The following is an 18,412-nucleotide window of genomic DNA, read 5'->3' on the forward strand; positions in this document are numbered from 1 at the left end:
GCTGTGCGGCCGAATCCCAAATTGATGTCATTTCCAGTTTAAGTGCACTACATTAGGGATGAAATAATGACAGTCTACACCCTATGTAGTGCACTATTTAACTCAGGAGGAGAGATTTGTTATTCTGTTTTAGCGGCACTATTTAAGTATAACCTTACTTTATCCTAAAATCCATTGTTTGATCCCTGCTTATAGCAACTAAAATAAACAACAGTGAGTGTAAAAGTGGCTAAGTCATTTAGCAGCTAAAATAACTTTAAATTTAATATTTTTAATGTATAAACTGAGGTGAAGTTGGGTTTATATTGGACATTCACTGCAAATTCGAGCTTCTATTTCTCAAGAAATAAACACAAAAAGGACAAAATGTGTGTGTGTAGCTGGCGAGGTGACTTTGTAAAGAAATACTACGCGCATGCGCACGTAAGCATACACGTCAACATGTCCGCCATATTGATGAGGGAAAGACCGCGCTGTAAACAAATACAAGTAAACGGAGGAGCTGTGTTTTTTCTGGATAATAATTTACATGATTTACCGGAGATGATAACGGCATCGTTTTCAAAAACTTGCCCTTTGAAACCCGTTTTCCAAAGTTTTCAGGCCCCGAAACGCCGTCGTCATGGAAACGAACAGCCAATCCGCATCAGAAGTTTTCGGTTTTTATTTGAAAACGTTGTGGTGTAAACGGCCCCTTAACAACTACAGCAAAATGCTGCTTTTATTGCTGAAGACTTTCTGTAAACAAATAGAAATGAAATAGAATTTTTATGATTCACACTATATTACACTCCATTCTTCTTCTCAAACACAACTCCATTTTTGAAAATAATCAAGATTTCTTTTGTTAAAAATGAATTCCATGATGCAGCTTATTATTAGAGCTGCAACTAACGATTATTTTCACAATCAATTAATTGGTCGATTATTTTTTCGATTAATCTGATGGGGGCGGGGCAAACTTTCAGTGCCTTTTTTTGTTTATTTAAAATAAAATCCACAAACTGAGTGTTACAAATATAAATTCAGACTAAAACTTTACACAGATGTTTGTCCAAAACAGAAAAGAACCCAACACACACACACACACACACACACACACACACACACACACACACACACATATATATTATTAATTTAGGACTGTAGTTTAATTCGGTGCTTTTTGTGAATCCATAAAAAAAATAATGCATAAGTACTTATATATAATATAAATGTAAACTAACTAAATAAGATAAATATATATAAACATTTATAAATAGAGTTATATAGATAGCATTATTTTTTATGGACCAGCAACGTGTCCTCGTTACTAACACTTTATTTTCAGTGCTTTTTGAACTGACTCTCAGCCCTAAGTAGTTCCGCGGTATTTGTGTGGAATTGGGATGAACGTCTAGTTAAAGGGTTGATGTCTCGCTGGCGCAGTGATTTGTTCTTTAGGAGTGTTTTTCTCTTGAACAGCGCTCCGTGTGGAGACTTGAGGTAGTTCTGTAGTCACTGGTGCACAAATCAGTCACACAGCTCCAGCTCCACCTGCGCCTCTCGCAGGGAAACGGTTTCTGTGCACTGGCTCCGTCCCAAATCACCTTGTATGGAATCTCTATCTCTAGTGCACTAGGTGCGGTAGAGACTCCATTCGTTCAGACCGTGTGTAGTGTACCTAGATACGCAGTCGTGCAGGATTTGGGCACAGGCCACGCTAATGAAACATCATCCATTTCAAGTCGAGTTGCTATTGTTAAACACTTCACTAAAACCTGTATGGAAACGTTGCTGTTCAGTTGTTCTATAAGCGCAATTTCAACGAAATACAGTGGAGTGTAAAAGTTTGTACCCCCTTTTGGTTTCTTTTGGACAGAAGGGTGTTAAATGTCCTAAACACTACAAAATTTGACTGTAAGTAGAAGTAAATTTTATTATCAGACTCAGATATCCATGTTAATATTTTTAATACTGATTAGTGTTAAATGACGTGAAAGAGTCAACACATGGAATGGTCATGGCAGGACCATGGCACCAAACCTCTCCAAATGGCACAAAGCTTTTAAAAATGACACAAAGCCTTTAAACGTTGCAGACTTCTGGAAATAGCAAACAATTATTATTATTATTATTATTATTATTATTATTATTTTAAAGGCACAAAACAGCCTCTCCAAATGGCACCAAACATCTCCGTTTGATTTTCTCAGCCTCTGAGTGGTCAATCATGTCGAGTTTGGGCTTGTTTGAAAGCTAGAAGCATCTACAATTGGTCCAAGTGGGTGTCAATCAAGTTAGACTGCCCAATTATAATTTAGGAGGCGGGTTGTTCAGCATAGCCAAAGCAGATTAGCTTTTTTTTTTTTTTAAGAATGTGTCTCAGTTCCGTTTATGGCTAATTACTAAATTCCAGAGGAGTGGGATATCAAAACACTTAATGCATTTTGAAGAGGACATTTGTGACTAAATATGGAACTTTGCGTTTGTTTTCTTCAATAAAGCTGATGGACTTTATACCGATGGAAATGTGCGTGATTTATAAAACCGCGAGTGAACTGGATTTTCGTCTATGTAGGTAATGTAAGGTAGTAAACGTTTACACAAGACCGATCTTTGGTTTAAATGTTATAATTTTATTGTGGCAGTTGTATACGGTGTTTTACTGTCAAAAAAGCTTTAGTCCTGCTCTCCGATTTATCTCTGTCTCAATGTTTTCATGGAGAGGTGTGAATTGTTTGCCCAGCAGGGAGCTCAAACTCCACCTATTTCCCATTCCCCTGCTCACTAGCAGTTAAGCACACAGTCATGAAACTGCACACACAGAAAGCCACCAGTGTCCTGACTAATCTTATACCAGAACTGCGGTGATACAATAATTCATTTATCTATACTAATTGGAAATGTCCGATAAGTAGTTTTCCATTCCGCCGGCGGAATGAACGCTAGTGTCGGGGCGAAAGGGGTTAAAAACTTGTTTATTATACAAATTATTAAATAAGTTTTAATTGAAAATACATTTGATCGTAGAGGAAAAGGTAATTTCTCTAACTCGGTGCAGTTCGTTGGTTGAAATGAATTTAAAGTTGTCATAACTCAAAATGATTGATGTTTTGCAAACTGTTGCGTTAATGTTTTGTTGAGCCTGAACATTTGTTTTTAGAGAGTACTGACAACCTTCACAGCCGTATTAGACCTGTAGTCCAGCAGTGTAGTGAGTGTGATCTGTTTGGAATGGTTTGAGATTTGGATAGATCAAGCTAAATAAAACACTTAATACACATGGGTAATAATGTCTGTTTTTATATTATTTAAGGTTTTATGCGAAACATAATCCAAAATGGTGTACAATTAAAGGTTAGTATAATTAGCCTACACTGAACAAGTTAAGTGATGTGTGCACACATACTAATCATGGGTCCAAATATTGCTAAATTTAGCTGAATTATAAAAGCCATTAGTCGTACTGAATGAAGAGTCGTTTGGGAGTTTATTGCTGAGCCGAATGAACTGACTCACTGAAAAGAGCTGGAATAACCCATCACTAATTTGTGTATCTTTGATTCCAGTATGTGACGTAACTGAGATAAGGTAGGGTGCAATCGCAGTAGAACAGGTTTATTTAAGAGAGAGACAGGCAGACAAATCCAAAACGTGATCCACAAACGTAATCCAGTAACATGCAAAGTTCAGGCGATCGGCAAACAGGCATAAAGGGACGAGGCAGGAATCAAGGTCGCGGTCATGGAAATACAGGGTCGAGAAACAAAACAAGAAACATGAACTATAGCGCGGGACTGGGGGCGGAGAAACCAGCCTGAACTAAACTATTGAACCTAAACATGAACCATGGCATGAACTAAGACTATGGTTATCTATCATAAGGACTCTAAACTAAGTGACTATAACTCATTCAAACTACTCTAATATTCCGCGCCGTGTGCTGGGAGGCGCGCGGTATATACACATACATAATCAGCTTCGTAATGGCTGACGGCTGAGAGCAATTCGGACACACGTGACACAACGGCCAATGACGGAACAGGGAGGAGACATAACAAATGCACGTGTCCAAATGTCACGAATGTCAACAACGAAAAAGCAGGTGCTCGCGCACCTTGCACAGCAGCGTGCATTCACATGCTCTTCAGCACGCTGCTTAAAGGGGAAGTCGTGACATTGTATGTGTCTATAAAGCTTTACGTGCCCTGATGTTGCCATGCCAACTGGTCACTCGCGTCCCGATTGCAGTGAACTCAAAGCGATAAATAAATAAATAAACAACAATAATAATAATGTAACTGCTGTTTTACTAAGTTGAGCAGTGTAAGCGTGAGTTCTTTTGGCGTGAGGTATTTGTGTTGCACAATGATGAATAATTTGCTGTATATTTCTCTTTAAACATTGTCTATGTCCAGTGATGAATAATTAGTAAGATTTGATGGTAATATTAGTCTACACTTATTTTCAAACCTTTTGTAACATGTTTTCTGTCTATTACAGATGTGTGGAGTCCTTCACATTAGAATAAGATGAATAGTTAATGTTGAATTAGGATTTGCATTGATTACATGTGTGTGGATCGGACAGTGTTGCATGTTACGTGGTGGTTTCTTTTGCTGTTGATGTGACCTGTTGTGCTGATGTGGGTCTCACTGCAGTGACATGTTTGTTAGTTTAGTTCAGTTACAGTCTCTTTGCAGCAGTGTAGTTTGAGTGACTTGTTTCTTTACTGAACCGTAGACTGTTGAATAGAATAAAGTAATGTGTGAATATACAAATATATATTATATACGGTGTGCTATGGACATGTAATACAATGTATACGAAACACAAGTCTCAATATTTAAATAATACAGTGCAATGGTCACAAACACGAGGAATGGAGCGTATACTGCACAATCTGTGAGTGAATTGAAAGTCTTTATACTGTAGCTGTGATTGTGCTGTGAATTTAATGCAGGTGTGTGATCTGGGATTTGCAGTGCATGGCAGAGATGTTTGTGGCCCGCAGTGCAGGATGGGAAATGTAGTTCGTGACATGAGTAGACTTAACACCAACTTAATATGATCAAATACAGTTTAAATGAAATGGATACATTTATAATGGAACTTTTTTACGCCTTTCACAAATGGCGCTCAGCGAAGGAAACAAATTTGTATTAAATTGAAACGAAGCTCATAGTTGATAAATTTTGTTAGACTAGTTAAATACACATATGCATTACTCCTGATTAGAGAGATTTACAGAAAGTGAAGAAAGTTTAAATGTCATGTATGAAGGGTCTGAGTGATATTTTGAGTGTGGTGCAGTTGTAAGTTAATAAGGGACAAAGGGGTGCGTGCACGTCTACCCTTTAAACTAAACACTATTGTTGTAGACAGTAAAAACAAATTCAATAGGATGTTTTGAATAAAAATGAGTGGGATAAAAGAGACTAGAGAACTGTAAATACATGTCTAGATCTCAACCTCATTTACTCTATTTTAGTTCTGTATTATTGGGATTATCACTCGTTAGCACAGATGGGATATTAACATGTTAGATTAGTGTACATCACAAATAGTCTTAGACTAAAGGATTTAGTTTTTTCATTCACCAGAAGGATATTAAGAAAGGAATTCAGGAAGGGAGAAGAATGAATCTTTGTTGTATTTTGTTGTATTTTTGCAGACAACAGACTAGAACTCTGACAGATTAACTAAACATGAGAGTAGAAGACCCCTTTATGAGAGGGGGTATTCCAACAAATGATATTTGATTAGAGAAGTACATTACACGAAGATGAGAGAACTGAAGGGATGGGAGATTAAATCAAGTATTACAAGAAAAGCAGGGAATTAGCCATCACCTGTGGAAAGAGCCATTTTATTTCTCTCTTTATTTATTTAACCTTTATTTAACCCGAATAGCCTCTCTGAGATTACTTCAATAATTTTTAAATGATTTAATAGTAGTTAGTAGTAGTTAGTTCCGTCCGCGCAGCGGGGCGCATCGGGCAACAAGCATTCGCCAGCGGGCTCGGTCGGAAGCGTCGATTTCCACATCTTCCCACTTGACATCGAGTGCTCGTAGATCTTCCATGAATGTTCGTCGCCAAGTATTCCGCGGCCGCCCTACTCTTCTCTTCCCCCGTGGCGGCGTCCAGCGCAGCACGATCTTTGCGTGGCGGTGGTCAGACATCCGTAGAATGTGTCCTGCAAAGCGCATTCTTCGCTCTACGACCATTTCTGCCAGGCTGCGGGAGTTTGTTCTTCTTAGAATTTCTTCATTTGAAATACGATCACGGTATGATACACCGAGTATTCTTCTCAGGCATCGTTGTTGAAACACATTCAGCTTGTGGATGACTGCCCTCGAGCTCTTCCAAGTTTCAGATGCATAGATGGCGGTTGGGATGATGATGCTATTAAACAGGCGAAGTTTGCTGTTGGTGTGGATAGTTCGCCTAGCCCAAATCGGTTGTAGCTGTTGGAAGACTGCAAATGCTCTGCCGATTCTGCGATTGACATCCACGTTAGTCCCACCATCCGCAGCCACAATGCTGCCAAGGTAGGTGAACTGTTTGACTTCTTCGATCAGCTGGTTGCTCACCGTGATCCGCACCAGTGTCATCCGGCCGACGGCCATGACGTTGGTCTTGTCAGTGCTGATCCGTAACCCAACTTTGGCTGCTTCGTGCTCCAGGCTAGTGGTCATCTCCTGTAAGACTTTCCCATTCTGCGCCAATAGCACAATATCGTCGGCGAATTCCAGGTCGGTCAGGCGTCCCTGGCCTGTCCACGGAATTCCAGACGCTGGCTGTGTTAGTGCTCGTCGCATGACGAAGTCCATCATCATGAGGAAAAAGAATGGTGAAAGAATGCAGCCCTGTCTGACTCCAGTCTCGATGGTGAAAAAGGCAGTATGACCTGTGTCCGTCCGGATGCAACAGCTGGAATCCTGATATAAGTTCTGGAAAATGGCGATAAACCACTGTGGAATGCCATATAGCCGTGCGATGTTCCAAAGCGATTTCCGGTGGACGCTGTCAAACGCCTTCTTAAAGTCTATAAAGTTGACCAAGAGCGGTTTCTGATATTCGGAGCTTTGTTCAATGATGTTTCGAAGAGCAAAGATTTGTTCAGTGCACGACCGACCGCTTCTAAACCCGGCCTGTTCGTCCCGTAGAGCCTGATCAACTGCTCGCAGTATCCGTTTGAGGAGGACGAGACAAAATACCTTGCCTGGAACAGACAGAAGGGTGATGCCTCTCCAATTGTTACAGTCTGCGAGATTACCTTTCTTAGGTAATTTGACGATGACACCCTGTCTCCAGTCATTTGGGACACGTTCCATGTGCCAGCAGTCATTGAGCAGCGTAGTGAGCACCCGTACAACTTCATCACCACCCGCTTTCAGCATTTCTGCTGAGATTTGGTCAAGACCAGGTGCTTTGTTGTTTTTCAGATGACGAATCGCTGCAGCGACCTCAGCATCCATGATGTCGCTCATGTCCACTTCCAGCTCACAGGAAGGAGGAAAGACTGTAAAGTCGTGCGTGGCTACGGGAGCCGGCTGGTTTAGGGTGTCTTTGAAATGTTCCACCCAATGCGCGTCCTGCTCTTCTTTGCTAACTAGCATCCTGCCGGTTGTATCCCTTATCGGCCCAGTGGAACCGCTTCGGGCCCGAGTGAGATCTCTGACCACACGAAAAAGAGTCCTGCTGTCACCCTGGTCCGCAGCCAGTTGTGCTTCAGTGCCCTTCCGGTCCAGCCAGTCCTTCTTGTCTGCTCGGCAACTCCTCTTGACCCTGCGGTCGAGTTCTCGGTACGCCTGCGTTGCTTCATTTCGCTCCTCTTCAGTCTTTGCTTGATCGCGCTGATGTTTCTTGACCCGTCTTTCATCGAGCAACGACCATGTCCGGTCCTGAATCCACCGTTCTCGCTGCGTTCCACGCCGTTGACCAATCGTTCTCTCTGCCGTCTCTATGGCAGCATCCTTGATCTGTGCCCATTGTTCTTCGATGCTGGCCGAGTTGTCAAGAATCTGGAATCGATTAGCGAGTTCAATGTGGAAGTGCTCGGCGTTCACGCGGTCCTTCAATTTCTCGGAGGCAAATGACCGAACGGTGTTGCGTCCGGCCACTCTTTTCAATTTTAGTCGGATTGAAGTCACAAGCAAGTGGTGATCAGATCCGACGTCGGCGCCGCGAAAAACCTGTACGTCACGTAAAGCCGAGCGCCACCGTCGATGGATGCATACATAAAATACATCCCGTAAAATCTATCTTGCTACGGAAACAACAAGCAAAAACCAGCGGTCTAAACAAATGATTTAATAGACCAACATTATTTAATCTATGCAGCAATATTTCATGATCCACTGTGTCACGCCTTTGATAAAACAATAAACAGGGAAGTGCAGTAATCACCTTTATCTAGAGATTACACAATATTGTAAAATAGTAAACTAATATATTTATCTTTCATATCAATTCTGTATTTTATTCTTCATATACACATTACAAAAAAATAGTACAAATCTAATCAGCCCCTTTGGTCTATGCCAAATATCTTAGTTCTGAAAATCTTTTCAGCTTGCTTTAGGTAGAGTTTCAATTTTCAGTCTCAGTCGGACCTGGACAGAGTGCACCTTCTCCTGAACTCTTGTCCCCGACAGCAGAGCCACTTATTGGCAACTAAATCAAAGATTAAAAGAAATATTTACAAAAGATTTATGAAGTTGCTTGGATATCAGTGAGCACTGATTTTGTTTCCAATTTTCAGTAAAATTGAGTACATTAATAAAAATAACCAAATACGCCAAGCATTTTCTGCAGAGGTGCTTACTGGAAACTTACCCCACGTACTGCCTACAAAAACTGGGCATGCAGCATGCAAAGTTCTGGTGTCCGCTTCTCCACTCTTTAGTAGGTTGAACCAAATCACTGCCGAACCCTGTAGAATAAGTGAAGTGAGAGCCATGTGCCTCATGATCATATTCAAATGTAGACATGATTACTAGGTTCACTAACACTTTTTGGTGGAAGTGCAACACCAACATCAGGAAACACAGCTTCAAAATCAAGTTCATCACTCATCTGAGACAGAACAGTCCATTTTTTAATGATATTGAGATAATGAGGAACAGTATGGGTGTAACGTAGAATACACTGAATGTCAGGCCTTACACGGTGGTGTAGTGACATTGGAGGCAGAGCAGAGAGACAGAGTGGTGAGGCCATGAGCTGTAATGGTATCTTCTGCAGAGCAGAGGAGTAGGGGATATCCTCAGTGCAACCACGCAGCGGAGTAATGACTTCAGCTGAGTAAGGAAGCAGAGCAACCAAAGTGGAGCAGGGAGGGTGGGAGATGATTTTACCTAGGTTGTGAGCCCCCTCCTCAAAGAATTTCCTGAGGGGGCACCTGGCATTGAGCCATTTGAGTGGCTCTGACCCAACTTCCCTTCCCCAGTAGTTCCCACATCAGGCAATTTTTCTCCCCTCTACAAAGGTATGACAAAGAGTGGCCTCAAAGTCTGGCTTTAAGCATCCGGCCTGGCAAGTGCAGGCAATCCCAGTTAATCAGCCTGGAGTGTTCTGGGTAACTGAGTTCCCCCACACGGCAACTCTTGCGGTGCACTGCTGCTGTCTTCTGCTGACTGTGCGGGGTGTAGCACAGCCTCTTACACCTCACTTGTGCCTTAATACGTCTTAAAATGCTACAAGCAACATATGGAGAAATGAAGCATTTGTTTTAATCCTATGTGCCATGATATGGCAATGACAATTCCATGGATGCAGCATTTTCTTTTAGTGAAACACAACACAAGTTTTAATGCATTAAAAAGCCCTTTTTGCTGGAAAGAAACAGAATGGTAATGGGTAGCTGATTGGCCTACAGTGAGTGACACATCATGTGTAAGTGAGTTCTTAAAAGAGCCGGACACTGCCAGTACCAGCAGTGTGATCCTGACTCCAGGACAGGAGTCAAAATGGGAAAGGCACAGCTGCACAATAGCATTCCAAATAGTGAGACCCCTTGCTCACAGAAACAGCACACAGGCCAGTATACTATTTCCCAAAGCACCAGCTCAGCCTAAAACGTCTCTTTACGTAAGTGCCTGATGAATGTGAAAGTGTCAGGGTTGGACTAAAGTCGGAACAAACTGAACCAGTGGACAGAGAGTATCACAGCGCGCACTCTCATTTAAAAAAAAAAAAAACAGACATGGAAAAGCATTAAGTATTAAGTACATTGGTAGTTGGGCTATAATGCAGAAGAGTGACACGGCACTACACACAGCCAGCTGCTATTCCTGGGACAACACCACCGATGGACTCTGCATGGTCAGATGGGAGAACTATGCAATAATACATTTTATTTGTCGCCGCCTTTCATAACACTCAAGGATACCTTATAAGAAAGACAACATACAAATATCACAAAAATCACCGCAAGCGGTGATTATCGGGAGCCAAGCACAAACTGCTTGTGTACAGTTATACGATTGACCATGTCTCTTTTCAAATATAATACAAGTCTTTAAGTGTCTCTACATGGAAGTGTTATTCTATGTACTATATTACAATATACAAATAATACTGTCTTCATTTTAGTTGGACAGCAATGCATTCAGTCATGTCTAGCAACTTAACAAATGTTTTCAGTATTTAGGATATATAAAAATGAAGGTATTTTGAAGATCACAGATTTCTTTTGCAAACGGATTAGGCTTAGATGGTTTTAGACTTTATTGCACTAGACGGGAGAGTAGTGCGTAGTGTAAGTGTACAGTACTTCATTTAGGACACTACTTTAATATTTACTCTCCGAAGCGTGTTTTCAGTACAGAAGTAATGTAATGAGTAAACGCACCGTGCAGACCAACTAATCGAAAATGAGATTCGTTTCCAATGATTTTCATAATCGATTATTATCGATTAGTTGTTGCAGCTCTAAATATAATATAACATTTGCAATCACTGTGATGGAGAAAATATGGAATGCAAAGTGCAATCTTCTTTATTGATCTATTTGTTTATATCCCTATTCCATTCATTTCTATGATTTAGTCATCTGGTGGGCGTGGTTGAGTGCGCAGGTGCGTCATTCAAACCGAGCGAGATGACCGTTGAGAATCAGCGCGAGACAGCTCCTTTCAGGTAAATTGAGGTACTTCTGTTGGTTGTATGAATAAAACACATCACGATTCTGATTAGCGTAGATTTACTACAGGTGCATTATTATTATTATTATTATTATTATTATTATTATTATTATTATTATTAATATTAGTAGTAGTAGTAATTATTATTCCTCTAGTTCGCTCCTTCAGTGTAGCGTTTATACTTCTTACACGTTAAACAATCTCCATTATTGCGTTTTAAACATGGATATGACAGGATGGATCCCTCAGCTTGCCTTAAATTGACTCTTTATGACAATGGGAAACAATTCTCTTACAGTTCCTGTGAATAAAATCTAAAGAGTCTCAAACTCCTATTTATGAGGCTCATCAGGGCTCATACAAGCTTTTAGTCATTTAAAGTAATATCACTTTACTCTTAACTGTTCTTTGTGAGTGGTTTTTAAGATTGTTTTCACTGTAAACTGTCCTGTGGTATCTGTCATTGGTCTCTTTTGTATTACTCGGTGTCTTGTTTACATCCAGAACTGTGTGTGTAAGTGTGCACTGTAGGATCGCTATTCAAGCAACAAATTCCTTGTATACTCCAGCATACTTGGCCAGTAAAACTTATTCTGATAACTTGGGTTTGGACCTGCATGAAGTTGCCACCCTCACCCAAAATGTCGGCAAAATTGTCTCAATCGTTTGTGCTCCGTTTGTGCCCAAAAAAAATTCGTTTGTGCTGCTTCGATTTTGAAGATATTTAAAAGAATATTCATAGGTCATTCTGAGGTCTCTCAGACTCCCCATATGCTCTTAATTCACCACAAATATTCTCAATCGTTTGTGCTGCTTTTGTTTTTAAAATATTAGACATTGACTTATATGCACAAATCTCCTTGGTGTGAGCACACTTTGAGTCGAAGTGCCGAAGACTTTTTCAAGACAATTCATATCATCATTTGTTCAATAAACAATTCTCTTTACTTCATTCACTGGTCTCTCATGATTGAACTTTTCATTTATTTACAAGGAGAATCATGTTACACTTCACTCCCACCACTAGGTGTCAGGGACACTTCTGTTCTCGATGCTCTAGTGGAAATTAGTGTTAGTATAGGGAAAGTCGATATAGTTACTAAATCAAAATTCTGGCCAGTGTAAGTACAATGTTTTAACACTGTCAGTTACAATAATATTAGTTAACTTCAATCATAATGGTAAAACATTCAAGAGAGCTAAGATTGTCAATGTTTATTGAACAGAAATCTCACTGCTAATACTAATATGGCTAATGTAGCTATGAAATGCTAATTACCGCTGCACATGGTACCCATGTTAGTTTTTTTAATACATTGTGCATCTAAGGGTCCACATTACCATATTGGTCCTAATATAAGATATAATATCCTTATACATTATTACTAGATTATATTTTCCTTGTATTTTGGCAAATACAGTAATACATAAACATGTTTATACTGTATATGACATTTTTTGCCTCAGGATTATTTAAGTGGGTAATTATGTTTTGCTTATGCCAGATGCCCAAGAAACCAGCAGTGGACAGTGATTCCATTTTCACAGTCCTCCCTTCATCAAAAGAGGCCATAATCCAAAATGTCAACATAGCTACTCCTAATCAGAGCATCTGGACAGAGCTTAGTGAGCAGCTAGAAAACAAGATCACTGCAAAGGCTCTATATACTTTTGTTAAATTGAACAGACAACATCTGGACTGCTTTAGGGTTTATTTATGAAGGTGATCATGAAACAAGTGGCAGTAGTGATGACACTCATTTTGAGCCAGGTCCCTTTCCCCAAGACCAAAAGATTGTGGACTTTTTATCTTGAAGTTTCATTTCAGAAATGGATTGAATTCATGCGTGTAACAGTTCATACAAAAACAAGTTCTCTAAAACACAAAAAAAGGGAATACACAATTCTGAAGTGTAGCATCTGGAAACGTGATAAATCATCACATTTGGGAAGAAGCGAAAAGCCCCTGCACATTTGTCTTTAAAAGAGCCCAGGTCTATCCATCAGCCACAGAGAAATTCATAGAAATCAGAGGCAACTGTGAGGAATGTCATGGCCACATTCACATAAAATGTGACGGAGAGCCTGAAATGAACAGCCCAGTGGTGCTCAAGTGCTTAATTAAAAACTCTGACTCCCTGCACACTGGCTGTTCGAAGCCTGCGATGTCTGGTAACTTGCCTGTGCAGATAGTCAAAGAACTGTGTGAGGAAAGAATGGAACCCTGTTTATGACAACGTGGCAATTTTTCGGAGCACACTTGGTAGTGTGCGGAAACATCGGCACATCCCTAATAGCAAGTGCACATAGCTGAAACATGTACTATTTTAACATGTTATTTATTCCACCGTGGCAGTTGTTCAGAGCACATTTGTAAGCATGCGAAAGTATCAGAACGTCCTTAAATAGCAAGAGAACACAGCTGAAACATTGTAAGTTTTAAGTATGTAATTTATTCCACCATAGTAGCTATTAAGGGCACATTTTTAAGCGTTTAAATGTCCCTAATAGGCAGAGCATGCCGTTTTTTTGCTGCAGGATGGTTCCTACTAGGTCTGCTAATGGGACCGCCCTCCTGACTGGCTGCCAATAAAGTCACCCGCTCCAGCGGTGCTGAGCAGCGAGATGTCACGGAGAAGAGTGTGTCCAGTTTGTCGGCGTTTCTACACCAACGTGCCGGTTCATCTCGCCCAGATTCATCAGCAGGGTCCAGAGGAACGCTGGCTTCACCTGGCGGCAGCGAGCGAGCGGGTGATATGCGGGTGCTCTGGACTGCCCGGTGTCTGCATGTGGCAAGAAAGGTTTCCGCCGGCTAGACAGCCACCTGTTCCACCTTCACCAGCTCGCCGGGGACACGGTCAGGAAGCTACTGCTCAGCGCCAAAATAAAGCTGCTCAACAACAACTGCAAGCTTTCGGTGAGGCGAAGAAATCTAAAAGTTGCAAATGTTCTGAACTGATCGAAAAGTAGCAAAACTCTCCGCAGAATTTGAGCGGCTGCAAGCGATAGTAGCCCGGAAAGAGTAGTGGCTCTGTGGGTGAGTACCTAAACTATCTCTAGGCCTATTTTTATTGTGTGTGGGCGGCGGACTCCAGGTGGTCGCCCGGGGTGGACGTCCCAGGATGAACTTTGTTTTTCTTTCACTGATCCCCCCCCCCCCCCTTTTTTTTCTCTTTTCCAGAGCCAATGTTAAGTGTACACGGCTTGGCTGACAAGCCTCAGATATGTCCCCAAAGCCGCGGCCAACGGCAAGCAGGAGAGGAGACACGTCGAGCGCTTCCTTCACTTTATGTGGGCCAACGCAGACAGTCCCCTGGCAGCTGCTGGCTCATTACCCAAAAACACTTAAAATTTAACATAGAAGCCAATACTCACATCAACCTCTGAACCCAGTTGGAGATAGAAAAAAAGACACCAGCCGTGAGTGAGAAGCAAGGGTCCAGATTTATTGTTCCGTTCCACCACACGAGATCCACACCGATGAGAATTCTCAGAAGTGATCTGATACCCTGAGCTTAAGCTCCAGTATTTATACTGTAATTACACAGTAAATAACCCATATGTTTCAAGAAACTATGATCTCAATACCAATAGGGTTAAAAAAGAGCTATTCAACTTACCATTAGCTCAAAAAACAGGGCTTTTCAACTTACAAATATAATCAAAACCAGTAGCTTGACTCAGCTACCCTTATAAATGGCTCCTCATGGTTTTCTCTTAAAATTAAGGCCTTCCTTGCGAGACAAGAATCTTCACCATCTGAATTATGAGTAAGTTACATTTTCCTGTATTTCTAGTTTATAATTTATTTTCATATTTGCTCTATATCTCTATTTTATATATAGTTATACTGCTTGAAAAACGATTTACTGTACTTCCTACTTCATAATATCATTATATTACCCTTCTACTGTCCTACATATCCTATTATTCTGTTTTTTATAGAGTTTTCTATTATTATAAGATATTACCCTTATAATATCTTAATACTCCTTTTTATTATTCTTATAAAGTTATAATGTTATGTGTGTGTGTGTGTGTGTGTGTGTGTGTGTGTGTGTGTGTGTGTGTGTATGTGTGTGTATTATGTCTACATGCCCGCCCTTGACTGTACGAGAGTGTGTGTGTGTGTGTGACTATTAAACCATAGTGTAGTACTCTTAAAGATCTTTAAAGTGTAAATCCAATTTGTCAATATCCGCCAAATACCGCTTCTGTGTGTCTAGGTGCCCATCGTCATTCCTTCTTCTCCCCTTTTCTGGATCTGGACACTGATTATCAGCTTGCGCATCTAACTGCTGTTATCATGGTGCTACTTAACTATCTTCGCAGCACCCCCTCTGGAAATGGAAATGCGCAGCCAAAACCCCCCTCCAGCTTTCAGTCTGAGGAAGATGTCACCTTCTCTGACCTGGTCCCCGACCATTCTTCCCACTTCTCACCTGCCAGTCCGCCCCACTCTCAGTGGTCCTCTCACTTCACCTTTGCTGACTTTCCCATGTCCCCAGGATGCACACCATTTTCTTCCCCCCACCACTCTCCTCAAGATTACGCACCCACCAGTCCTGTGAATTATCAATAAAACTACATATTACTCATACTAAGTGTCCCTCATGTTTATTTCATGTCATTTTTATCCACAACCCAGCCCACTTGAAGTACATCGACAATGTCTTGAGAGTCCTTGAATGGATGAAATCACTGTGCCAGCGGTACAAGGTCACTCCGGCCAAGTTATTTCTGACGCGTGTTTCCAAGTTCCTCCATTAACTCGATGAGTAACTGTCCAAGGGCCGAGTTGGCTCCACGAGGCTGTGGAGTCTCCAGAGACTGCTGCAGTGGGAGTGCAGACATCTGTCCGGTCGAGTCGTGCTCCACAGGCAAGGCGTGCGAGCGGAGAAGAGTACTTACAGCTCCTGCACGGCAAACTGTTGGACGCTGTCCCTGTTTCACTGGCTGATCTGAACTCGTCCAGCAGACCCGGACATGCTCAACCATTGCATCGGGCTGCTGTGTGCTCACTTCTTTTCGGTCAGCGGACACAGGACCAGAGTCCTGCAGAACCTCACGACTGAGGAGTTTGAGAACCTCGAGAAGGCTGACTCTTTCTGATCAATGTAAGTAACTTCTGTGTATTTCACTTTTATTTCCAGGGGCTGCTGTGTTGTACATGGGGGTGTTTAATATTTTTCATTCATTGTCCTTTTCTCCCAGGTGAAGCAGCACAAACCTGCCTCTGCTTTTGGACTCGCTAAGCTAGCCATCACCAAGCTGGAGCTGAAGTGGCTGAAAGCTTTCTGCCGCCTGAGGAAGCATATGCCGGGATATGAGACTTCTGTGGGGTGGCTTTTCTTTTCTGGCACACAGGCCAGGATTTCTGCGCATGTCAAGCTTGCCCTGCGGGCACTCGTGGGAAGGGACATCACTGTGTCGGACATCCGCACAGCTCTAGCAACCTACGTAAGCATGATTAAAATGTTTTTTAACAAATTCATTCCAATGTGTTAAACGTTAAAGTGATAGAGAAATGTCTCCTGTTCACAGTGCGAACGCAAAAGACGAACAACGCATGCTCGTGACCAAGACGATGTGCTACAGCAATTAGCTGAGTCGTGGAGCTGTCGGTCAGCGAGGCGCACTCCGCCCAGTCTGCGCTAGAGTCCGCTGCGGGCATAGGTGCTACATAGGCCGGTTGTTTTTGGCTAATGGCCCTGTGTGTGTGTGTGTGTGTGTGTGTAAATATTTCATTAAAATGTTTGAACTGAATTCCCCTTGTCAAAAGTACAGTAGCATCACTCATGGCGAGACCACACAACCGAAATTTCCGAAAGTACATGGACTGAGCTCCGGGCGAAGTTCGCAGGCTTTGCCCAGGGAGAGAGCGTCAATTAGCTGAATTTTTTCCTCGTTGATTTCAATGGTTTATGCGTTCCTAGTCAGGGCAAGCTACTGTTTGTTGCACCTCTTCCATCCTCCTCCACGGTCTGAAGCCAGCTGCAGCCACCTTTTCATCACCGTCACAATCTCAGCACTTGTTGCCCTTGATATTAACGGGTTCTTTCAGACAGCATCTAATGAACATGAGGCAAAACAGTTGACAACTTCTGCAATTCGAGACACGCTAAAAAGGCTATTTATACTTCTACGTCAGACCTTTGCGTTGCCTGATGTGCACTTCTAAAGAAAACTGTAATAATGCGTCGTGTGTATGCAGACAACAGTTGTGATTGGTCATTTGTGCAAACAGAGACCCTCCCCAGGATGATAAATATATCTGAAGTAATTTCATATTCACTGAGAATAAATGTAATGAAGCAGATTGCTTGTAGCTTATAATAAAAGTGCTGAGGCTTATTACACACTTATTCAAGTTACAGTTAAATAATGAATATGGGCTTAAAGTGCAGTCCCTCATCTTTAATTTAAATGTATTCACATCCACATTGGAGGAAGGGTTTAGGAATTACAGCTCTTTAATATGTAGCCCCCTCTTTTTCAAGGGACCAAAAGTAATTGGCCATTTTACTCAAAATCTGTTTCATGGACAGGTGTGGGCTGTTCCTTCGCTATTTCATCAGTTAAGCACAGGGTAGCTGCAGGTAACAGCACTTACATTTTTGGAAATTTCTTGACTATGATATTAAAAAGTATTAGATTTGAAGACCTGCACATCACTTCAGTCATGCTACACGATGCATCAGCTATAATGGATTGTGTTCATGCATATACATCCATTCCTGGGTTTAAGTAAACTACAGCAGGGTAAACTTCTATAGAGGTAGATGGGAGACTGTTTGCATTACCATTTGCTCCAACAGTGAAAGAAAAATCCAGTATTTCCTTCCCATGACTTTCCAGGAAAGGAAAAAACTAGAGAGATAAGACTTTAAGGACCTGCAGACAGCCTGTAAGCAGGTAAAAGGTCTGGAGTTGATTCCAGGTGTGGCATTCACATTTGGAAGCTGTTGTTGTGAACGCACAGCATGCGGTCAAAGGAGCTCTCAATGCAAGTGAAACAGGCCATCCTTAGGCTGTAAAAAAAGATCCATCAGAGAGATAGCAGGAACATTAGGAGTGACCAAATCAACAGTTTGGTACAGTCTGAGAAAAAAAGAACACACTGGTGAGCTCTGCAGCAAAAAGGCCTGGATGTCCACAGAAAACAAAAGTGGTGGATGATCGTAGGATCCTTTCCATGGTAAAGAAAAACCCCTTCACAACACCAGCCAAGTGAAGAACACTCGCCAGGAGGCAGGCGTATCATTATCCAAGTCTCCC

The 18,412-nt window shown here is 41.6% G+C and overlaps 1 protein-coding gene across 2 annotated transcripts in view; it reads left to right on the forward strand.

Annotated features, from left to right (window-relative positions):
• LOC128630123 (NACHT, LRR and PYD domains-containing protein 12-like) overlaps positions 1 to 18,412 on the forward strand; it is a 111,781-nt gene that overhangs the window by 15,442 nt on the left and 77,927 nt on the right. The gene's annotated exons all lie outside the window — the stretch shown is intronic.

This window comes from Ictalurus punctatus, unplaced genomic scaffold (assembly GCF_001660625.3).
Source record: "Ictalurus punctatus breed USDA103 unplaced genomic scaffold, Coco_2.0 Super-Scaffold_100046, whole genome shotgun sequence".
Classification (NCBI taxonomy): Eukaryota; Metazoa; Chordata; class Actinopteri; order Siluriformes; family Ictaluridae; genus Ictalurus; species Ictalurus punctatus.